We start from the raw sequence: 25403 nt of genomic DNA on the forward strand, positions 1-25403 counted from the left end.
ATAAGTGGATCAGAGCATCACACAGTGCGTCATCACATTCGTTATCCACGGTGTGGTGTAGGAGGTGCTGCATTCCCCCATGAGGAGTATCAACTGGCGGTTCATTTTTATGACATTAGTTGCAAAAGGCACACCAACAGCATCATGGGAGTCTCCAGCTGATTGTTTGATGATGGTGTGTGCTGCGCATTGCAGCACAGTGATGACGACCAGACGTCACTTGTTTGGAACTACATAAATAGTTTAAAGAATAGATATAAATTACGTTTCCTTTAGAACTGTTAGACCTTTTTCAGAGCTTCACACCTTTCAAACCTTTTAATACCCCTTTGACACTTTTGACTCGTTTGACCTCTCGACCTCTTGATACAATTCAGACCCTTTAGTCCTTAAATTACACCATCGAGACCCCTTAGATATTGTCGCATCCGTAGCAAGTGAACACCAGCCTTGGATGGATGAGCCGAACCAGCCTTAACTCCTGAGGCGACCTCCCGATTATGGCATTTATTGTGCGCGTGAAAGGGAAGAGACACGAAGCGTTTGACGACAGAAACACGGGTTTAATCCGAAACCCAAACCAATAAGACAAATAACATGCAACAATAAGGATTTATATTTAAAAAAAGGCGCGCAAGGCAAAATAAGGCTGAGGTAAAAATGGTAACTTGAGGTACCTCCACGCAGTTACACAAACAAACGCAGTTACAAACACACACACACACACACACACACAGAGAGGTAAGAAAATAAAAGTTGACGATCCGGCACACACAACTGGCCCCAAAATGGATCCTGTAGTATCGGAAGTTGGCGAAGCCTTCGGGCCACCAAGCGGGCAGCGGCAAAGAATGGTGGCAACGCCGTGCGTCGAAGGTGCCGTGCATGCCCGGGATAAGGCGAGTCATGAAGACGGCCCTCTTTGTGTCTCCTCCACTTCGGAAAAGACAGGGCAGCCTCCAGCCATTGGACGTAGTTCGACCTCTATTTTTGGGTGGGGCGGGGGGGGGGGTGTGGGGGAGGGCAAGGGCTTAAAATTAATAATAATACCGAGGTCTGACTTCTAGGTAGCTGGGTCTGACTTCCAAAATTACCGTTTGTTAGTGTAGTTACAATGTACGTGAAATCATAAATGCAGTTTACATTCATTATTGTTACCCACGTTTAAATACGGGATGTTTTTATCTTAATTGTAAACTACTGAAAAAATAAAGGTGGGGGCATTGCTCTCCCCTGCCCCTCCTCAAACTCCGCCGGTGCCTCCAGCCCACCAAAGAGCCCACCAGTCGAAGCTCCCTCATGATCTCGTCGCACCAACCACTCTTTTCAACCAGAAACGATCCCGTCGCACCAACCAAAAATTAACCGTGAACCCTACTCTAATTAACATGGCATCATCCCCCGTATGATGACATTTAAACACAACCTTAAGCTAAGCTCCATGTTTCCTACTTAGTACATCAAAATGCTCCTACACGTCACACGGCCCATACTATTTCTATATAATTCCACCTTTCCTGCTGTATTTTCTTACTTAACCCAATAATCTTAACAGTATTTTAAGACCCTTTCGACCCTTTCGATCCCTTCATACCTTTTCCACCTTTACCCTTCACACCCTTTCAAACGTTTGCCCTTTAGACCATTTTATGTTTCATTTGCAATCAATTAGCTTTCATCCTTCCATTTATATGCCACACAAAATACACCAATACATCCCCAGTGAGGGTCTGCAATATCTGATTGCGTTTTCTACTTATTTAACTGAAATAACCCTGGAAACACTTTTCTCACAGGTGGCTTTGAAAATAATCCATAAAGACGATGCATCGGATGCACAAAAGGAAAGTGTAAGTCAATACTGTCATGATGTGTTATTTCATATGTACACTACTAGTCAAAAGTTTTAGAACACCTCAATTTTTCCAGTTTTTATTGAAATTTATGCAGTTTAATGTCTCAATGTTCTCTGAAATTAAGCATGGAACAAACAAACAATTGGAGACAAAAAAAAGAAATCAAAGAATCATTTTGTTTAACAAAATTTAATTTAAAATTTTGACTCGGCAAAGTAGCCACCTTTTGCAGATATAACCACCGAACACGCTGTGGCATTCTTTCTCCAATGGAAATCAAATATTGTTCGGGAAGTTCTTCAAGAAAGGGAAGGATGGGGAGGACGAAAGGTTTTTTTTTTTTTTTTTTTTTTTTTTTGTATACTGAATCGAGGCTCGTGAAAGAGCTAACATTTATTTCACAAACAAATCAACCAGACAAACAATATATAAAAAGAGGGAGCGGAAGACAAGATGGGGAGAGAAGGAGAAGCACACAAACATAACATTTGAGAGCAGGGAGATGTGTGGGAGGGAGAGAGCATGGGGGGAGGAGGCGTGGGAATGGGGGGGGGGGGGGCGGGAGAAGTATATAACACAAAGACACCAAGGACTTCCAGGACAGAAGTTGGTATTTCAAAAAAGTGGATTTGGGGTGAAATTAGCGGGGGTAGAAAAGATCAAGGTTTTGGACGGGGGAAGATAAGAGATGGAGGTGAACAGCTGTTTTAAAGACCTGGAGGGTGGAGTGGGTTTGAAGAGAGTGAGGGAGTTTGTTCCAGAGGTGGGAGAAAAGAGGAATGAAGGTGAGCAGAGAGTCTTGATTTTGGCAGTTTAACCATATGGTTGCAGGCAGATCTTGTGCGACCTGTAGGAATATTTGGGGGACAGAGCCCAGAGAGAGCTGGGGGGGGCAAGGCCAGAGAGGAGTCAGTAGAAGATGGAAAGACCACCAACCTGCCTGCGGTGAGTGAGTGAAAGGCCCTTGGAGTTAGCTTCATCGCGGGAGATTCCAATGATTCTGAACGCTTTGGTTTCAACAGCGTGAAGACGAGCTAGGTGTGAGGCAGGAGCACCAGCCCAGAGGGGAGAGCAGTATTCCATTGAGCTGCGGATGAAAGCCTTGTATGTGGTGAGGAGCTCAGGTGTGCCAAGGAAGGACTTCGCACGACGGAGAATGCCCAGTCGGCGACTGGCTTTGCAGGCCAGATTTGAAATGTGGTTTTCCCAGAAAAGATCATGGCAGATAGTGAGACCCAAAAGCTTGAGTGACAGAACTTCTTGGAGAGGATTATTCAGAAAGTGGATGGGAGGGTTGTCCAGTCGGTCTTTTCGGAGAGACATCGTAAGAGTGTGAGATTTGTCAGGATTGAAAGACATGTTCCACTTGTTTGCCCAGTCTGTGATTTTGTCCAGGTCTGTAGAGAGTGATGAGCCTGCAGACTGCCGATCTGAGGGATGAGGAATGGAGCGACAGAGAGTAGAGTCATCAGCAAAGAGATAGAGAGGATTTTCAAGAGAGTCAGAGAGATCATTGATGAAGACCAGAAAAAGCACAGGGCCCAGAACACTGCCTTGGGGAACTCCAGCCTGAACAGGAAGAGGAGATGAGAGAAACCCATTCAGGGCCACACGTTGACTACGACTGGAGAGGAAGTCCGCCAGCCATGCGTGGAGGTTTCCATGGATACCAAAGGAGGAGAGTTTGTTGAGCAGAGCGGGGTGCCAGACCGTATTGAAGCATGTGAAATGTCAAGGGAGACAGCTCTAATTTCCTGTTTGGCATTGTAGGGGATGGGCAAGGAGGGAGATTTGGAGGGGTGGGGCAAGGGGGGAGTTTAGGAGGGGAGGGGCAAGGGTGGAGTTTAGGAGGGGAGGGTCAAGGGGGGAGAGTTGGAGGGGAGGGGCAAGAGGGGAGATTTGTAGGGGAGGGGAAAGGGGGGAGTTTAGAAAGTGGATGATTAATGAAAGATGAACATTTATAACAAATTGGGTTTATTGTGATTTTCAAGTTAGCGATCCGTTTAAGAACGATGGAGGAGGGGTGGAATGAATGAGAATTTAGAGCATGTAGTGAGAAAGAATTATAAGAGATTGAATATTTTTTTGAAATGGAATGAGTTGAAGAGGAAATTGAAAGGAGCCTTTTAAATCGGAAGAAAAACAGCGTGTTGTAATAAACCACAGAAATACAACACTGCAGGGGAAAGTTTAAACATATTTAAACAGAACCGTGAAGAACAGTCTTCTATTCACAAAAATACCAACAGGGAGAGGGAGCCTTGAAGGACAACCATGAGTCACTTGAACAGGGCAAAAGGTGGAAGGCAAGGCGATAATGGGGGCGGGCGGGACAGCGCACGTGGACAGAGGCGCACGATGGGACAAAAGCACACGAGGAGAAAGGGAAATGTTTTTTTGGGGGGAGGGGATGGGGGTTACAACGTTAGACAAAGAGTAGATGTTCGGGAAGTTTGGGGGAGAAGGGAAAATCAAAAGTCCTCGCAAAAACAGCGAAGGAAGGAACAAACTTTGATGGGGGAAGCCTGAGGCAAGGCCGCACACGCGCGGCAAACATGAACGATTAATTTATGAAAGATAAACACCGAGAAACTTCCAAGGGGCACACTATAGGTTCACACACCGAAAGATAAATACAGTTTCGACAAAATGCAATTGTGAACAGTGACTTAACTTTGAAAACGTGGAGACCGTGTAGAGCTTCGAAAATCCATGACGTCGTCTCCAAGATCTCCCTTGACAATCAGTCATTCCAAAGTCATGTGGGCTTTATTTCAGTAACTCGCAAAGGTGCCTGGCGTTACTGGGCAATGCAGTCGCTTCGCTGACGGGAATATTAAGAGATGGGCAAGAGACAGGAGGGAGATGGGGGCGGGGAGAGAGGAGGGGAGGAAAGGGGAGAGGGGGGAGGGGATAGGCAGTGAGAGGAGGGGCAGGGGAGAGGGAGTGAGAATAGGGGTCGGGCGTGGGAGTGAGAATAGGGGGAGGGGTTGGGCAGTGAGAGGAGGGGGAGGGGAGAGGGAGTGAGAATCGGGGGAGGGGAGAGGGAGTGAGAATAGGGGGAGGGGAGAGGGGGTAAGAATAGGGGGAGGGGAGAGGGGGTAAGAATAGGGGGAGGGGAGAGGGAGTGAGAATAGGGGTAGGGGATGGGCAGTGAGAATAGGGCGAGAGGATGGGCAGTGGGGGGAGGGGAGAGGGAATGAGAATAGTGGGAGGGGTTGGGCAGTGAGGGGAGGGGAGAGGGAGTGAGAATAGGGGGAGTGATGGGCAGTGAGGGCAGGGGAGAGGGAATGAGAACAGGGGGAGGGGAGAGGGAGTGAGAATAGGGGTAGGGGAGAGGGAGGGAGTGAGAATATGGGTAGGGGATTGGCAGTGAGAATAGGGGGAGAGGATGGACAGTGGGGGGAGGGGAGAGGGAATGAGAATAGGGGGAGGGGTTGGGCAGTGAGGGGAGGGGAGAGTGAGTGAGAATAGGGGGAGTGATGGGCAGTGAGGGGAGGGGAGAGGGAATGAGAATATGGGGAGGGGAAGGGCAGTGAGAGGAGGGGGAGGGGAGAGGGAGTGAGACATGTAAATTAATTGTCACCATCTGGTGTAGTGATTATGTTGAGCTGTGTTTAGTTTTCATCTTGTCTAAAATACATGCCCACATCTTTATTCACAGTTTCACAAAGAGGTCCGAATTCTCCAGAATCTCTCTCATCAGAACATCGGTGAGTTCATGGCACTCATTATATAACAGCTGAGAAAGGACATTCACGTCGTTTTTATTACATTCGTCATGAGCTGCTAATTGTTTGCACCAAATCACAACACCTCTGCAGCTGGTGTTATTACCTCGAAAAAGATATCATCATCTTTGTCCGAAATATAACCTCCACCAATAAAACTAATCCATACTTGTGAAAGAGCTCCATTGGAAGTTTAAATGCTGATCTCATGACTTGTTTCTACAATTTTACCTTCTGTCCACAGTGCGACTTATCGACCATGGAGAAACTGACATGGTCTTTTACATTGTCCTTGAGTTCGCAGCGAAAGGTTCGTTTTCATCTCGTGATTGACGACATATTGAAGTCCACAAAAATGGAGAAAAAAACATTATGTTGCAGTCTTTCCAACATTTTCCTGTCTCATTTACGGTGATTCTTTAACTTCTCAATGTTTATTTTGTTGTATTTTTACCTCCGGCACCGAAGCTGGATGGAGGTTATGTTTGGATGGATGGATGCAAAAAGCGATAGATAACATAGTTAAACAAGAACGGCACTCTTCGACGCACGACATCGACTGATATGCCTCCGCCCACATTATTACATCATCATAATACTTTTATCAAATTTGATTTAAATCCATTCAGCTGTGCTCCAGTTAGCACATTTTTACCTGACATGACAACTGACCTTTGACCTATTGACCCCAAAATTTAATCATTTAATGTTTACATCATTATACATACCTGTACCAAGTTTTAATTTAAAGCCCTTCAGCTGTTCACAAGTTCTCACATTTTTACCTGACAAGACCTCTGACCTTTGGCCTTTGACCTCGGCACCCCCAAAATCTAATCGGTTAATCTTTACATCATTATACATACCTGTACCAGGTTTGAATTAGATCAGTTCAGCCATTCTCGAGTTATAGACCTATCACAGACTTTGACCTTTGACCTCTTGACCCCAAATTCTAATCAGTTAATCTTTACAACATTATACACTACCGGTCAAAAGTTTTAGAACATCTCAATTTTTCCAGTTTTTATTGAAATTTATGCAGTTTAATGTCTCAATAAAAAAATATAAAAAACCACCTTTAGAGGCCATTTTTCCCCGCAAGCGGGGGTTGGCCTTTTTCGGGAACCGTGGTAGTTGTTGTTTTTCGGTCCCCTTTTTGAAGCAATGTTTTACGGCCGGATGCCCTTCCTGACGCCAACCCTTTTTGCCGCCTTTAACGACAAGCAGGGAATTACCAGTGAACTGGTACTCAAGTTTAATGTCTCAATGTTCTCTGAAATTAAGCATAGAACAAATAAACAACTGGAGATAAAAAAGAAATCATAGAATCATTTTGTTTCACAAAATGTAATTTAAATTTTTTACTCAGCAAAGTAGCCACCTTTTGCAGGTAAAACCACCGAACACACTCGTGGCATTCTTTCTGCAATTGAAATCAAATATTGTTCGGGAAGTTCTTCCCATCACTGTTGCAGAAGTTCCCACAAATGTGTTGCACTTGTAAGTTGCTTTGCTTTCACCCTTCTGTCCAGTTCATCCCAAACCAGGTCGATGGGGTTTAAGTTTGGAGACTGTGCTGGCCATTCCATGATTTGAAGCCGACCGTCTTGTTCTTTTCCTCGAAGTTAGTTTTGACATAGCCTGGAGGTGTGTTTAGGGTCATTATCTTGCTGTAGCATGAACCCATGACCAACTCGGCGTATACCAGAGGGTATTGCATGGTGCTGCAAAATGCTGTGGTAGCCCTTTTTGTTCAGGGTGCCAGTCATTCTGTGCAAGTCGCCGACTCTGGATCCAGCAAAAGAGCCCCAGAACATCACGCTTCCTCCTCCATGTTTGACAGTTGGTGTCACACATTGAGGAACCATCCTTTCGCCTCCTCGACAACGAACAAAACCCCTGCGTGATGAACCAAAGATTTCAAATTTTGATTCATTGGTCCAGAAATCTTTCTTCCAGTCTTCCGTTGTCCACTGGCGGTGCTTCATGGCCCAGGCAAGCCTCTTTTTCTTATTTTGCCATCTTAGCAATGGCTTTCTTACTGCCACTTGACCTGTCAAACCTGCAGCTCAACGTCTTCTCTTCACAGTTGAAACTGAGACTTCCTTACTTCGACCAGTGTTAAGCTGTGCTTGAAGCTGTTGTCCTGTGAGCTGCCTATCACGCAAGCTGTTGACTCTCAAAAACTTGTCTTCTGATTCTGTTGTGGCTTTGGGTCTGCCAGACCTCTTCCTGTCAGAGTTTCCTCCAGTTTACAATATACGACTTTCTGTCGTGCAATATTGTCCAAATAATGCTTCAGAGGGTGTAATAACAGTCTGCTCCAACACTGATTTTATACAGACAGGGGGTTTGTCATGAAGTAATCAGCAGAGGTTGGGACACCTGTAGGAATTGTTTGCATCAACTTTCAAGGTTTAATTTACTTACATTGCTGCAGAACAGTTGTAAGTTGTTAACCCATTACTTGTTCCCTGACGAAGGCCTTTTTTTACAATATAACTGTGCAATTTACATTATTTTCCCGTTTTTGCAAACCTAAACTTTTTTTTTTTTTTTTACCTCGAGCAGTTTTCTGCTTCCCTTTGTACCATTTCAGGTTATTCACTGGACATTAAACTGCGTAAATTTCAATAAAAACCGGAAAAATTGAGGCGTTCTAAAACTTTTGCCAGTGGTATACATACCCATACCAAGTTTGAATGAGATAACTTCAGCCATTCTCGAGTTATAAACATATTACAGACTTTGACCTTTGACCTCTTGACCCCAAATTCTAATCAGTTAATCTTTACAACATTATACATACCCGCACCAAGTTTGAATTTCATCACTTCAGCCGTTCTCAAGTTATAGACCTATTACAAATTTGACCTTTGACCCCAAAATCTAATACGTTAATCTTTACATCATTATACATGCCTGTACCAAGTTTGAATTAGATCACGTCAGCCGTTCTCAAGTTATAAACCTATTACAGACTTTGACCTCTTGACCTCAGAATCTTATCAATTAATCTTTACATTATTCCACATAATTGTACCAAATTTGGTCAGAATCCCATCACTGGTTCACAAGTTGTTGCGGTAACAGTATTTTTACCTAACATGACCGCTGACCGTTGACCTCGTCACCCCAAATCTATTCTGTTTATCTTTACCTAATTATACATACCTGTGCCAAGTTTGACTAAGATCCCTTTAGCCGTTCTCAAGTTATCGCGGGAACAAAAACCTATCACGGATGGACGGACAGCCGGACAGACAACCTGAAAACATAATGCCTCTGGCGACTTTGTCGGCAGAGGCATAAAAGGTTGCGGACGAGTTATGACAAAACTTGGTGGAAGAGTTGGTGAGGTGACAAGAAGAAGCCGATTCGATTTTGGTTCAGGTCCGAATCCAGATCCGGCCTATCAGTGGGATAGAAACCATCAACTGTTGAGCCTGGCGGAGGAGGAATGCGCTCTTCCGAGTGCCGTTCTAGTTCGTTATTTTTCCTTCCATACCCATTCCTTACCTGTCTGTTTGTGAACCGGATATCTCAAAATGTTGTGTGCGGATTCGGACTAAACATTGTGAACAGGTTGTGCGAGATTTGTGTGGTATATTATTACCACACACTTCCTTCCCCCATTCCTCTTATCTTCCCCCATCCAAAACCTTGATCTTTTCTACCCCCACTAATTCACCCCAGATCCACCTTGTTTGAAATTCCAACTTCTTTCCTGGAAGTCCAAGCAGTGTCCATGTGTTTATACCTCTCCCATCACCCCTCCCCCAAAGCCCTCTCCCTCCCACAGATCTCCCGATGTCCCTTTCTCTACTGTTGTACTTGTGTGCTTCCCTCTCTCTCCCCATCTTGTCTCCCGCTCCCTTTATTGTATGTTTTGTGTGTCCGTTTGTTTGTTTCTGAAAAACACACTTTGCACTTTCCTCTCTTACTGTGTAGGTATCCTCATATTTATCTCTGTACAACACGTGTGTTTCATACGTTTCACCTCCAGGTTCTCTGTGTGAGCTATTGGATGAGCCAGAAGGGGTGACGGACAGCATGGCAAGATCCATCATTAAACAGGTGAGGTAACATGAAACAGGTGAACACAAGGTAGAACTGTCTGGGTTTTTTTTTTTTTTTTTTTTTTTGTATACAAGATCGAGGCTCGTGAAAGAGCGAACATTAATCACACAGAAAGACAAATAGACACACAAAACAAATAACATCGGGAGCGGTAGACAAGATGGGGAGAGAGGGGGAAGGACACAAACACAACATTTGAGAGCAGGGACCGAGAGACATGGAGACATCGAGAGAACTGTGGGAGGGAGAGGGCTTTGGGGGTGAGGCATGGGAAGGGGGGGGGGGGGGGTGGGAGAGGTATAAAACATATGGACACTGCCAAGACTTCCAGGAAAGAAGTTGGAATTTCAAACAAGGTGGATCTGGGGTGAATTAGTGGGGGTAGAAAAGATCAAGGTTTTGGATGGGGGAAGATAAGAGATGGTGGTGAACAGCTGTTTAGAAGACCTGGAGGGAGGAGTGTGATTGAAGTGAGTGTGGGAGTTTGTTCCAGAGGCGGGAGAAAAGAGGAATGAAAGAGTGAAGGTGAGCAGAGAGCCGAGATTTCGGCAGTTTAACCATCAGAGGGTGGCTGGCAGATCTTGTGCGACCTGTAGGAATATTTGGGGGACAGAGCACAGAGAGAGCTGGGGGAGCAAGGCCGGAGAGGAGTCGGTAGAAGACAGAAAGACCACCTACCTGCCTGCGGTGAGTGAGTGAAAGGCCCTCAGAGATAGCTTCATCGCGGGAGATTCCAATGATTCTGAAAGCTTTGGATTCAACACCGTGAAGCCGAGCCAGGTGTGAGGCAGGAGCACCAGCCCATAGGGGAGAACAGTATTCCATTGAGCTGCGGATGAAAGCCTTGTATGTGGTGAGGAGCTCAGGTGTGCCTAGGAAGGACTTCGCACGACGGAGGATGCCCAGTCGGCGACTGGCTTTGGAGGCCAGCTTGGAAATGTGGTTTTCCCAAGAAAGATCATGGCAGATGGTGAGACCCAAAAGCTTGAGCGACAGAACTTCTTGGAGAGGATTGTTGAGAAAGTAGATGGGAGGGTTGTCCAGTCGATCTTTTCGGAGAGACATAGTAAGAGTGTGAGATTTGTCAGGATTGAAAGACATGTTCCACATGTTTGACCAGTCTGTGATTTTGTCCAGGTCTTCAGAGAGTGAGGAGGCTGCAGACTGCCGATCTGAGGGAAGAGGAATGGAGCGGCAGAGAGTGGAGTCATCAGCAAAGAGATACAGAGGATTTTCCAGAGAGTCGGAGAGATCATTGATAAAGACCAGAAAAAGCACAGGGCCCAGCACACTGCCTTGGGGAACTCCAGCCTGAACGGGAAGGGGAGATGAGAGAAATCCATTCAGGGCCACACGTTGACTACGACCAGAGAGGAAGTCCGCAAGCCATGCATGGAGATTTCCATGGATACCATAGGAGGAGAGTTTGGTGAGCAGAGCTGGGTGCCAGACCGTATCGAAGGCACGTGATATGTCAAGGGAGACAGCTCTGATTTCCTGTTTGGCATTGAGGACCTCCATCCATTGTTGAGACAGCAGAAGCAGCATGTCCAGAGTAGAGTGACCTGGTCTGAATCCAAATTGATGATCAGAGATCAAGCCATTGGAGAAGAGGAAAGATTTCATATCCGAAGCAATGATGGATTCCATGACTTTGCTGATAATTGGGAGCAGGCTGATTGGTCTGTAGTTGCAAGGATCTGTTTTTGCACCTTTTTTGTGTAAAGCGGTAATGTTTGCTGATTTCCAGGATGCCGGCAGATGACCTTGAGGAAAGGATAGGGTGAAAAGAACAGAGAGAGGGTGAGATAGAGCGGCAGAGCAGGATTTTAGGACCCGTGGGCTGATGCCATCTGGTCCAGTTGCAGAATCAGTGTCGAGGTTTGACAAAAACTCCTCCACCTTGTCAGGAGAGAAGGTCACAGAGTCCAGGAGCAGTTTGGTTCGACTGGGAAAGGTGGGAACAGAGAGAGATGGGTTTGGGACTAAGGATTTTGAGGCAAACACAGAGTTGAGGCATTCGGCTTTGTCACGTGCGATGTCAACTGTGTGGCCATTTGAGGTAAGGGAGGGGATGGAGGGGGAACAAACACCAGAAACGGATTTGACCAGACGCCACCAGGATTTGGAGGAAGGAGACAGGTTTGAGAGTTCATTCTTGAGTGAGGAGAGATAGTGCTTCCTGGCACTCCTGAGGGTAGACACACACTTGTTCCGAGCTTGGTGGAAGGAACTGAGATTTCCTTCAGTTGGATTAGCCTTCCAAGAGGCAAAGGCAAGTTGTTTCAGGGCAACTGCCTCACCACAAGATTCAGTGTACCATGGACGGGAGGAAGGGTAAGACAACTGAAGGCGAGATGGGATAAATCTGTGCATGAGAGAGATCAGTTTGCTTTGGAAGAATTCCCAGGAAGAATTGATGTCAGAGGCAGTGGAGATGGGAGACCAATCCAGACGATTGATGGCTGCTTGAAGACCGTCCCAGTCGGCCTGAGTGAAATGCCAGACTCGTCGACGCTGAGGAGGCTCTCTGAGAATGGCCAGAGAGATGTCCACTTTGACAAGCACATGATCAGAAGAACCGATTGGAGCAGAAGAAGAGCAGCAGACATTAGCAGGGAAGTTAGTCATAACCAAGTCTAGAAGAGAAGATACTCCATTCGATTATTATTTAATCAACTAGAAACTTTCAGACTGGTTCTCCGTGGGCACGATGTTGCATCAAGGAACCTGGTGTCCCCCAGGAGGAACCTTAAGTTTAGGATCCATCTGCGAGCATTAGCTGATGGATGTTTAATCTCACATGGTCTCTGGATTCTTGGCCAAATTGCAAATTCCTGCCCTCGTTTGTCGAGGGGAATTGTACCAACAGCGTAGACACGAATCAGTTATGATGTTCAAATTTGGGATCGAATCCGTGTTGTATTACACACAACCGAACTACAACTGTGGTGACGTGATGCCAGCTCTCCCATCTGTTGTGCAATCTTTAACATCCATAGGTGAATGCTAACACCTTTCAAAAAGAGTCGAACATTGAGACCCTGAACAAACTCTCCATTCCTGCCCTAATGGAAGGGGAGGAACACTGCATGAGTGCTGTTACTTTAGCCTCAGCAAGTACGCAACCACCACCCATGTGCTACCTGTGAGAAAGCACAATATGGGATTTGATGTGGTACACCTGCTCCACTGTTTTCCTTCCACACCCATCAGGATCTCAAACTTTTAGCGGAAGGTTTTGTGAATGATAAATTGTGTAATGAGTTGAATGAGTTGTTTGTTGTTTATCAATGACCTGTTTTCTGACACTTTTATTCATTCTTTCACTCAGGCTGTCGATGCATTGTCTTACCTTCATGAGAAAAAGATCTGTCACGCTGATATCAAGGTAATCTCGTGAGTTGATCATCACTGTTACTCGTACCAGGTAGACCGACCAAAAGACCCACCGATCATCCGTCCATGTACTATTGTGTCCGTGATATTTGAAAAACCGTTGAACATTTAGCTTTTATATTGGAAATATCTATTCCTCATGACGTCATCTCAACCTTATTTTATCACGAGCTGTGATTGCTCGAGTTCTGTTGCCATGGCAACCATCTCGGTAATTTGGCTTATGTACGATATCTGCGATGTTCTTCTTACCTTGTTTCTTTTTAAATAGTGTGTGTGTGTGTGTGTGTGTGTGTGTGTGTGTGTGTGTGTGTGTGTGTGTGTGTGTGTGTGTGTGTGTGTGTGTGTGTGTGTACCACCCAAAAGGTAGGGCACCTGGAGTATCAGCTCTTCTCCTTTCCCTTCTCTTCTCTCTTTTCTCTCTCCCTTGTTCTTTCATACCCTCTGCCTCCTGGAGACTTTTTTTTGCTGAAAAGTTCGAGAAAGTTACGGCCAGACTTGACTCTACCTCAAGTGATGGACCCAGGTGGCTTAAACACCTGTGTTCTCACAGGCTTATCCGAAAGGTGCAGAACTAGATCCTCTCAACTAAAGGCCAGTTATTTTACTCCCAATTATTAGCAACATCATTGAATCCATAATCTTTCATTTTCTTAAATGTCCTGATCTATGACCATTGCTTTGGATGATATCCGAGCCACTCAACTCTGGAGTAGCTGCTGCTGCTCTCTCAACAACGGAAGGCTATCTGAATCTTAAGCAATAGGCCATTGCAGTATCTCTGGACATACATTGGGGATTCGACAAAGTTCAGCTCTCTGCTCTGTTAACCGAGATTTTTGTTTGTGGAATACAAGGCCACCTTCTTTTTCGTCTCCTTACACCCTCCACTCATGCACTCGGCACATGACTCCCAACAGAATCCTTATCTTCCTCTCAATGGAGGCTGGAGTGCCTTAATCAAGCATCTTCGGGCCATCCCATTTGTTCATAACAAACATGAAAGACCAAAGCAATGCTCTGAAAACGCCTCTTTTCCTCTTGACAGATGACTCCACATTTTCTGCACAATGCCACATCTCACAGGCAGCAACAGCAGTTTCCCTCTCAGCTGACCAGAAAATTATCAGATGATGCTCTAACACTTGGAACTTGTTTTTGAATCCAAGCACATCTCACGTTCTCATCCTGTATCTCGGGAAAGATCAAAATAACCACCGATCTATTTCCACAATGAACCACTGTTCGAGGTTCAGTCTCTCAAACCTCTGGGTCTCATGCTCAGCTAGACCTTTCCAGGGCACACCACGTATGAAAAGTGGCCTCCAAAGATAGCTGGAGTCAGAGATTCCTCAGTTGACTCAAGTCCTTCCTTGGGAAATCTGAAGTTCTCAAAGGGCACAAGCCCTTTGTCCGTATCCCTTAGTACTACCTTGCCTTGTAAGCTGGTGCCCCTGTTTCATGCCTTTCTTTCCTGAATGCTGACGAATTGAAAGATCTCAATATCATTGTCATCTCCAATAAAGGGGCTGAAGCACATCCTGCTCTTTCAGATTAGTTTTCTGCTGCTCCTCCGCATATTGTTCCCCCTCTCTCTTTCATAAAGCCATACCTCCCCAATCATTCCAGGGTGCATTAATTTTTCCAGCTACTCCCTCATTGTTGAAATCCCAAAATTCAGGGGCTGCACATTACTCACCTCTGCTTCTTCGATCTGCTCTTCTCCACCTGTGGAACCTCCTTCCTCGATACAAAAAAGCTCGATGTGTATACTTTGCCTGGTTTTGGGAAAGCAATTGGTAAAATAATATTGGTCCATCTCCTTCAAATTCCCTGTTTTCTTTCCTGCAATCCCCTGTAGTGTCCATCTTGCTTATCCCATGTACCCCACCCGAGCCCTCTCCCTTCCACAGATCTCCTGATGTCCCAGTTCCCTACTGTTTCTGTGCTTCCCTCTCTCTCCCCCTGTTGTCTCACGCTCTCTTTATTATATGTTCTATGTGTTACATAGCGAGACATAAGTAATGTACGTAGAGCGGCAACGAAGGCTGGAAAGGGTGGAAATGCGAATGGTTCTGTGGATGTACGGAGTATCGTTGAGAGAGAGTAAGACAAATGATGAATTGCGAAAGATGATGGGAATAGAGCCTGTGATTGATGCTGTGAAGAGGAACAGGTTGAGATCGTTTGGTCATGTGTTGAGGAAGGATGAAAGTGACTGGTTGAGAAGAGTGATGGAAATGAATGTCGAAGGATGTAGAGGATGGGGAAGACCGAGAAAGACTTGGCTAAAGATAGTGGAAGAAGAAATGCGGGCAAGGGGGTTAACAAGGAGAGATGCAGAAAATAGGACAAAATGGAGAAGATTGTCATGGGGACCGCAAGGCTAACCCCCGCTCTGGCAGGGAAAATGGCCTTAAAATGCATGTTGTTGTTGTTGTTGTTGTACACCGAGAGTTTGCAAAAAGGCAAATGAGACTTTTCGAGCATGAGGCAAAAGATTCTGTGGTCTGATGAGACTACAATTGAACTCCTTGGCCTGAATGCAAAGTGCTACGTCTGGCGGATATTGAGCAAAGCTCATCATCCATTAAACATCATCTCTACCTTGAAGCATGGTGGTGGCAGCATCATGCTGTGGGGATGCTTTTCAGCGGCAGGGACTGGGAGACTTGTAAGGCTAGAGGGAACAATGAATGGAGCTAAATACAGGCAAATCCTTTTGGAGAACCTGCTTCAGAGTGCAAAAGATCTTAGACTGTGGCGAAAATTTATGTTCCAACAGGACAATGACCCCAAGCATACAGTCAAAGCAACACTGGAGTATAGCTTCAGAACAAAAATGTGAAAGTCCTTGAGTGGCCCAGCCAAAGCTCAGACTTGAATTCCATTGAAAATCTGTGGAAAGACTTGAATATTGCTGGTCACCGACACTTCCCATCCAAGTTGACAGAACTTGAGCAAATTTGCAAGGAAGAATGGGAGAAACTCCCCAAATCCAGATGTGCAAAACTGATACAGACATACCCAAGAAGACTCGAAGCTGTAATCACTACCAAACGTGCTTCTACGAAGTATTGACTCAGGGGGTTGAATACTTATGTAAATTAGATGTTTCTGTCATTCATTTTTAATTATTTTGTTAAAATGTCTAAGAAAATAATTCCACTTTGACATTATGGGGTATTATGTGTGGATTTCTGACAAAAATTCTCAATTTAATCAGTTTTAAATTCATGCTGTAACAACAAAATGTGAAAAAAGTCAAGGGGTATGAATACTTTGTGAAGGCACTGTAATATATGCACATAAGCCGTAAACACGTTTTTGCTCTATGGATGTATATCGGGCTCTATGGATGTATTATTTGCAGCACCGTACGCGGCAACTTTCATTCATTGGGACCTGTAGGGACATGTATTGCAAAGAATAATTCTCACTGCGTCTTGTTTATTTTATTTTTTGGCAGTTTTGCATGTAACTATTTATTATCTGCATTTTGATTAATTTGGTCTTTTTATTTGTATTGATTCAGGTGAAGGTTATTCCATGTGACTAGTCTTCCATGTATTATTTTCATGTCATATTTTCTTTATAGTTAATTTGAATCCCAAAACTTCCCAAATGATGTTTTCTTTCTTGTTTTTTCCTGACCCATTTGTTTTCTTCTTAGCTCGACAACTTGCTCCGGGATTATTGTGGCAGATTACTTCTTGCTGACTTTGGAGCTTCTTCGTTTTATGGACCTGACAACCTCGTGGAACCAACCAGTGGCACCACACAATATCTTGCCCCTGAGCAAATGGACCCTCGAAGATATTGTGGGATATCTGGAGATATCTTTAGTCTCGGGGTTGTTTTGCATCTCCTTCTCACAAAAGATTTCCCTTTTAGCTATTTTCGCAGAGTGAGTCACAGAGAATGTTTTTTTTGGTTTTTTTGCTATATTCATCGTTGTGTTGAGTTCACCAATTTTCACCGATCCAAATGTTTAGCTTCCATCCTCGTGTGAATGCAGCCTCAAAAGACAAGCCACAAGCACTCTTATGACATCATTAAGGAGTGTGCCTCATGATTGATTCTTCAATGCACCAGTGTCACATTATAACGTACACACTTCTGAGGAGGAGCCTGGACTAACTAAATAAAGCTCAAACCTTTTTAGGGTGGAGGAATTCAGTGTTGGAAAAATTGTTTCACACTCCTTAATTTCAATGGTTTATAGATCCATCTCACATATTCCATTGAGAAGTTGCATTATAATCTTAGAGAATTTATAAATGGCTCAATAAAAGAGTTGATGAGAGCCCCACTTGTTTGTTTGTCAATATATATTGTTGTTTTTTTGCCTTTACGATTGGTGGAAAGGAGGGAAGTTATTCATAAGGGAAAAACTTAATCAACTGCCTTCATTTTTACACAGTATGAGAGTGGAGGACACGATTATACTCCTCCTGCGAGCGCCACGCATCATGCCCAAGACTTGTTAAGCAAAATGCTGCAAAAAGATCCGAAAGAAAGGATTACCTTGACGGTAAGTGGCAGTTTTTATCTTTGAATCTGCAGGAGAGATTTCTCATGGCATTGTCATATGGAGGTCAGAAGACAAACAAGACAATGGCTAAAACGACATGCTTCTTGGGCTATATCGCAACGATGAGAGTTAGAAAACGAGTGAAGATACAAGCAAGTATTCACAATATAAATTACATGACAATACTAGAACGTCACTTGGTAGAGCACATACCTCCGCCTGGTGAACAGTTTACGTTTTGTATCCCAATGATAGGCTGGATCTGGATTCGGACCTGAACCAAAATCTAATCGGCTTGTTCTTGTCACCAATCAAACTTGTCCACCACGTTTAGTCAAAACTCGCCCATAACCTTTTTAAATCTCATGTTATGTATCTCAATGGTGAAGTCCCGATCTCTCGATGGTGAAGAATCACTTAAACAATTCTAGTAGCCGGATCTGGATCTGGATCTTCACCAAAATCGATTAATTTCGTCCTTGTTGCATAAGCTACCTCTCTCTGCCAAATTTGCTTTGATTCCGTCCACAACGTTTTGGGATATCTTGCTCACAGACAAACAAACAAACAATAAGTATGTCGTATATAGCACGATAGTTGCGAAATCCCTAAAATAAGTTGTTGGTCTATGATGACCTCAAAAATAATTTGTGGTTGAATTCAGTAACCTGGTATGCAAATCCTCTTAAAATTTCAAGTAAATCAGATGAAAATTGAGGAATCTAGAAATTTGGCCTATGTTGACCTTTTTGCCTATGTTGACCTCAAAAATAGTTGGGGGTTGAATTCAGTGACAACATATGCAAATCCTCTTCATATTTCAAGTTAATTGGATGAAAATTGAGCATTTTAGAAATTTGGCCTATGTTCACCTGAAATGTAATTGGTGATTGAATTCAGTGACCAGATGTGCAAATCCAATTCAATTTTCAAGTCAATCGCATGAAAAATGGCAATTGTAGAAATTTGACCTCCAGATGACCTTTGACCTCAAAATCAATAGGCTTCTCAATTGTGACGACCTCTACAACATGGCGAATGTTTCATGACGAACAGTTTAGAATTGTGACCTGTGCAAACAGTGACAAACAGACAAACAAGCAAACAGAATAACAAACGCAACCGACAAATATACTTGAAAAATCTTCAATTTTCGCAAGTAACAGACAGACAGACAGGGGTGAAAACATAACCTCCATCCACCTTCGGTGGCGGAGGTAATAATTGGCAGAAGAAAAAGCAAGAAAACAAACTATTTGAAAAAAACTATTGTTACAACCTGTAATGATAGTGTTCCAAAAAGACCCGGACAACTTTGGTTAATATATTTGGAACCACAAATTATGCAACAATACCCTTTGGTTTACATGATACAGAAACTCATAAAGTTTTGTGCACACCATCAATACACTTCAATGTGAACTACATTTGTCACGCGCAGGACATCGAGGTGGTACCGTGGTCTCCTTTTTGAAGCAATGTTTTATGGCTGGATGCTCTTCCTGCCGCCAACCCCGTTGGTCGCCTTTTGCGACACACAGGAAATTACCAGTGAGCTGGTGCTCAATTTGCCGACCTTGGAATGATGACAGGCTGAGTCAACCCCCCTGGCGTTAATTCAGCGATCGACCGGGATTCAAACCCAGGATCCTAGGATCCCAAGACGTCACCCGAACCGCGAAGCCAACACCAGTTATGGTTTAGATATGTGGCCTCTGAAGGTGGTTGGTATCATCTAAACCAAAGGGTATCGTTGTATCATTTGTGGTTCTAAATATATTAACAACCAAAGTTATCCAGATCTTTTTGGAACACCCTGCAGTATAATCTTTAAAGAACTATAATCTTCAAGGAAAATTAGGGCGGCCTTCTATGACAGGCAAAAAGCTTATTTGATATGAACACACAGCTTTCCTGCCTTTTAAATCTTAAACTAAATTGTGGGCCAAATTAATTCTGTTTTTTTCCTCTTATACTGTAAATCCAAGAGTACATTTTTAGATGTTTTGTCTTTGGAATGCTGAACTATCTCCACCCAATAAACAAGAATGACTTTGCTTTTTTCAATAAATATCTTTCCCTGTTCAGTGTTCATCACAATTAAGTTGATGAAGAGGGAAAATGTTGAGTGTTATTGTTTCACTCTGTTTTATTTTTTAGTCTTGCTTGCCGCTACTTTATAATATTTCTTGCCCCAACGTTATTTGTGCGTTTTCCATATTTTCTCGAAGGAAACAAAATGGTTAGCAGCAAAATATCCAGGAGAAGCCAACATTGAGTGTGCACAACAGACAAATAACTAATTGACTGATGTGTTGTCCTGCAGGGAATAGTCCAGCATCCATGGATGAACTTACCAGAGCTCAATATTGCCATGAAATCACAGTCTGGAACAGGTAGGTCTAACTTCAAATCAATTAAAGTTTTATTTTGATCTTGTATGGGACACGGCACAGTGAAAGGTGAAGTTGTGATCCGTTCTTGATAAAACATTTTTTTTTTCAAATATTTCTACATTAATGAATAAAGAATCGAAAAAATACATTTTTCACATTTTCAGAGAATTTCAAAAAGAAAAGCAGCAGCCTTCTTTCAATGATTGACGAGATGATGTCTGACTCAAGCTTCTTTCTGCACAACACCAGTTCTCAGATCCAAGCAGGCACAACTGTAAATCCAGAGCACAACAGCAATCAGGTATGCATCGAACTTGAACTTGTAGAGGTAAATATACAAGGTCATAGTAATCATCAGTGACTGGTACATTTTTAAAGTATTGCATATATTTGGGTTGAGTCAACATCTTTGAGGTCACTTTTCACCCAGTCATGCATCCCAGTTAAAAACTGAACATCTGTGATCACAAAGCGATTGCCGAGGGTAAGCCATCCCCAGCGCACACGAGCCAATGATGGCCATATGATTTTCTGACCACCATGTGACCTTGATCTTCAACATTTAGTGATGGAGTGTAAATTAAGAAAATGTGTCCCCATCTACAAACCATCCATAACACCTAACATCATGAAAACTGGAGGAAGATTATTCAAGCCATGATCAAAAAGGTGTTTTTTGTTAATTATGTCAATCCGAAAAAGTAGGTCAAGGATTCAAATCATATATCAGATGAACAACGTCGGTGCAGGAACACTATTATTTTGCAAGAACATCTTCGAAGGCCAAGTTGTCTTTGAGATTCTGCATCAGCAAAATTGAGTGATGACAAAAAACGTCGTGTTTTTAAGCGGTGAAGCCACTTCAATATGTCACCGTACGTCCGTCAAAAAATGAAGAAGAAGATCCTTTATAACCCACGGTGTTTAATTCTAAAGCGTTCTAAAGGGCAATTCTAATGGGTTCTAAACGGTAATTCTAATGGGTTCTAAAGGGTAATTCAAAAGGGTAATTCCAAAGAGTTCTAAAGGGCAATTATATTCGGTTCAAAAGAGCAATTCTAATGGGTTTTATTTGTTTCTAAACTTTGCCTATTTCATATGAACATTTCAAACTGAACTGCTTCCTTCGGACATGGGTGCAATTTGTTTTTCAGACCGCCATTTGACATTGACCTTTAACTTGGTGGGTATGATGCAAATCAAGTGTAAATGCATCTTACTCGAGGTTATCTCGAGAGGGCAGTCGTTCTTATTGGACAAATATGAGTCGAGTTGTGGTGAAAAATGTTAAATTTTCGATAATTAGGTCTTGGCCTTAAGCATGAGGTCAAGGTCAAAATATTTTCCTGTCAACTTCCAAAAGTCCCAGCTGGCTTGGAGATGCAGTTCAGACATTGGCAGTAAAAAAAGGAAGAAAAAACCCTTGATGGTGGTTTAGTACTCCAATGGGTCGAATAAACTCCTGAGGTTCCATTAAAAACTCAAGGCACTAATATTCATACAAGTATAATACAAGAAAGAAAGAAAATATGAAGGTGGTGGAGAAAATAAAGAAAAAACGAAAAGGAAAAAAAATGAGAGAAAAAGAAAAGAAAGAAATCACACAAGTATAATTCTCCCTCCATCATATCGGAGGAGGCTTAAAAAAGGCAGTCACAAGAACAAATTATCATATACATACTGTATAACCAAAAACTTAATCAACTGGAATGGCACTCGTTAGAGAGCGTATTGATCAGTTTATTAGGCTGACCAGTATACGTTTTGTATCCCACTGATAGGCTGGATCTGGATTCGGAATGAGTGAATGAATGAATGATCGTTTTAAGGCCATTTTTCCCCGCTAGAGCAGGGGTTAGCCTTGCGGGCCCCATGACAATCATGGTTCCCTGTTTGCGGCAATGTTTTTATGGCCGGATGCCCTTCCTGACGCCAACCCTTTGTCGCTTCTTACGATGCGCAGGGATACGGTGCACCTATTCTAAGCCGGGGTACACACCGGGATCATTCATCCCAGCAAGCTGGTACTCAATTTGCTGACCTCGGAAGGATGACAGACTGAGTCAACCCCCCTGGTGTTGATTCAGCGATCGACCAGGATTCGAACCCAGGATCCTAGGATCCCAAGCCGGCACCCTAACCGCTAAGCCAACACCAGGCTACGATTACTCTGGATACGGACGATTACTATGGATTCGAACCTGAACCAAAATCGAATCGGCTTTTTCTTGTCACGTAACACACTCATCCACCGAGTTTTGTCATAACTTGTCCACACCTTTTTGAAAAATTATGCGATGTATGGTTTGCGGCCCCATCTCTCAACTGTTAAGAATCATTTATTCAATTAAAAAATTATCGTGTCCAGATCCGGTTTCGGATCTTCACCAAAATCGAATCCATTTGTTCTTGTGACAAATCCAACCTCTCCTCCAAGTTTCGCCAACACCAGACTAAACGGAGCTCACACTGAAGTATATCAATGGTGTGCACAAAACTTTGAGTTTCTGTATCATCTAAACCATAACTGGTGTTGGCTTAGCGGTCAGGGTGCCGGCTTGGGATCCTTGGATCCTGGGTTCGAATCCCGGTTGATTGCCGAACTAACACCAGGAGGGTTGACTCAGCCTGTCATCCTTCCGAGGTCGGCAAATCGAGTACCAGTTGACTGGTAATTCCCTGTGTGTGGCAAGAGAGCAACTAACAGGGTTGGCGGCAGGAAGGGCATCCGGCTGTAAAACATTGCTTCAAAAAGGAGACCACGGTGCCCAAAAAAGGCCAACCCCCACTTTGCGGAGACAAATGGCCTCTGAAGGTGGTTGGTATCATCTAAACCAAACTGTCTCGTTGTATCATTTGTGGTTCTAAATATATTGTTGCGGATCTCGGGTTCGGCGCTTCCCTTACCGAGGGGGGGTTAATCCCCTCGTCTATTAAGCTGGCCGTCCGAGTCCTGAAGCTATGACGTCACTTCCAGTCAGCGCTGAATCGCGTGGTAGGCCAATTGCTCCTATTACCTAATTACCAGCGCCTTCCGGTAAGCGAGGAAATGAGCCCCGCCCGAGCCGCGGCTGTAATGGACACACCGAGCGAAGCGAGCCACGACTCAGGCCGTTAACAAAGACTCGACCCGATTACAGCGGTTCCTAATCGTGCCACAGGTATTCAATCAGGGAAAAGACTAAAGCGACCGGATGAGAGGAAAACCTAAAGAACAAGAAGGAACAGGTGTAATTTATTAATTATATACAAAACCAAAACCAAAGAAGAAACGAAAGGGAAGAATGTACAGGAAGAAGAAGAAGCAGATACACAGGGCAAACCTTATACAGTCTTATATTATCACACGCCCAGGACAGTACAAACGGACTTACACGTATGGGGTATAGCAGGCAGAAATGTCCAGCCGATCAGCGTGGGCACCGGTCCTCTGCTCCTCCACGCTCACTCCAGCTCACGTCTCTGGTGCCGCGGCGAAACTCCGGCAGGCAGCACGGTTGGTATGGTCGTTATTGAACGCCAGCGGACCGTCTCTCTCCAGCTCTGCCAAGCAGTCCCTTTCACCAGCTCTGACACGTCGCACCAACCCTCTCTCCTCTCGGCTGCCACGAACCACCACGCTCTGCGTTGCCCGAAGCCACGAAGCACCATCTCACTTCTCTCTGCGACCCTGCCGCTCTCTCCGAAGCAGTCCCACACGAGCGCTTATGTAGCGCGCTCGCGTATTAAGCCGCGGTTCATCTGGATACGCCCACCGAGGTGCTGGCCTTGGCCCTGCTTGGGTGATGAGGGCTCCTTGGCTCCACCCTTAACAGGGATCCGCCTCGCTCGATAGCTCCTCCCCCCTTCTTCTCCGGACTTGACCGCGTGCTTAATGGCGTCTTGTGCAGCAAAACGCGGCCAACAAAAGGCAGGGGAGGGCAGGAAAATGAGCAACCCCGACTGTAGGTGTTAATGGATGGCTGGAGAGAGAGAGAGTGGGAATAATTGAACGTGCCTATCTTATTTGATTAATGCAAATGCAGAGTCAAACGATTGGGAACAGATCCTTAACTAGAACACATACCAAGGAGATATCTAAAGAGGTTTCTATGTGTCCAACGTGTTGCAATATGGACTTGCTAGGGTGCGACCTTTGACCTTTACACAAAAATGGGAATATTTACAGGGGATTATTTACAAGGATTATTATTTACAAAGTGAGGGTTCTAAAAACCCGAACAATTTTAACAACCAAAGTTATCCAGATCTTTTTGGAACACCCTGCAGTATAATCTTTAAAGAACTATAATCTTCAAGGAAAATTAGGGCGGCCTTCTATGACAGGCAAAAAGCTTATTTGATATGAACACACAGCTTTCCTGCCTTTTAAATCTTAAACTAAATTGTGGGCCAAATTAATTCTGTTTTTTTCCTCTTATACTGGAAATCCAAGAGTACATTTTTAGATATTTTGTCTTTGGAATGCTGAACTATCTCCACCCAATAAACAAGAATGACTTTGCTTTTTTCAATAAATATCTTTCCCAGTTCGTCACAATTAAGTTCATGAAGAGGGAAAATGTTGAGTGTTATTGTTTCACTCTGTTTTATTTTTTAGTCTTGCTTGCCGCTACTTTATAATATTTCTTGCCCCAACGTTATTTGTGCGTTTTCCATATTTTCTCGAAGGAAACAAAATGGTTAGCAGCAAAATATCCAGGAGAAGCCAACATTGAGTGTGCACAACAGAGAAATAACTAATTGACTGATGTGTTGTCCTGCAGGGAATAGTCCAGCATCCATGGATGAACTTACCAGAGCTCAATATTGCCATGAAATCACAGTCTGGAACAGGTAGGTCTAACTTCAAATCAATTAAAGTTTTATTTTGATCTTGTATAGGACACGGCACAGTGAAAGGTGAAGTTGTGATCCGTTCTTGATAAAACATTTTTTTTTTCAAATATTTCTACATTAATGAATAAAGAATCGAAAAAATACATTTTTCACATCTTCAGAGGATTTCAAAAAGAAGAGCAGCAGCCTTCTTTCAATGATTGACGAGATGATGTCTGACCCAAGCATCTTTCTGCACAACACCAGTTCTCAAATCCAAGCAGGCACAACTGTGAATCCCGAGCACAACAGCAATCAGGTATGCATCGAACTTGTACTTGTAGAGGTAAATATACAAGGTCATACTAATCATCAGTGACTGGTACATTTTTAAAGTATTGCATATATTTGGGTTGAGTAAACATCTTTGAGGTCACTTTTCACCCAGTCATGCATCCCAGTTAAAAACTGAATATCTGGGATCACAAAGCGATTGCCGAGGGTAAGCCAACCCCAGCGCACACGAGCCAATGATGGCCATATGATTTTCTGACCACCATGTGACCTTGATCTTCAACATTTAGTG

At 43.8% G+C, this 25403-nt stretch overlaps 1 protein-coding gene across 1 annotated transcript in view; it reads right to left on the reverse strand.

Annotated features, from left to right (window-relative positions):
• LOC144892202 (uncharacterized) overlaps positions 1 to 25403 on the reverse strand; it is a 997431-nt gene that overhangs the window by 846689 nt on the left and 125339 nt on the right. The window lies entirely within an intron of this gene.

The sequence above is a fragment of the Myxine glutinosa genome, chromosome 5, assembly GCF_964187855.1.
Source record: "Myxine glutinosa chromosome 5, kmMyxGlut1.1, whole genome shotgun sequence".
Lineage (NCBI taxonomy): Eukaryota > Metazoa > Chordata > Myxini > Myxiniformes > Myxinidae > Myxine > Myxine glutinosa.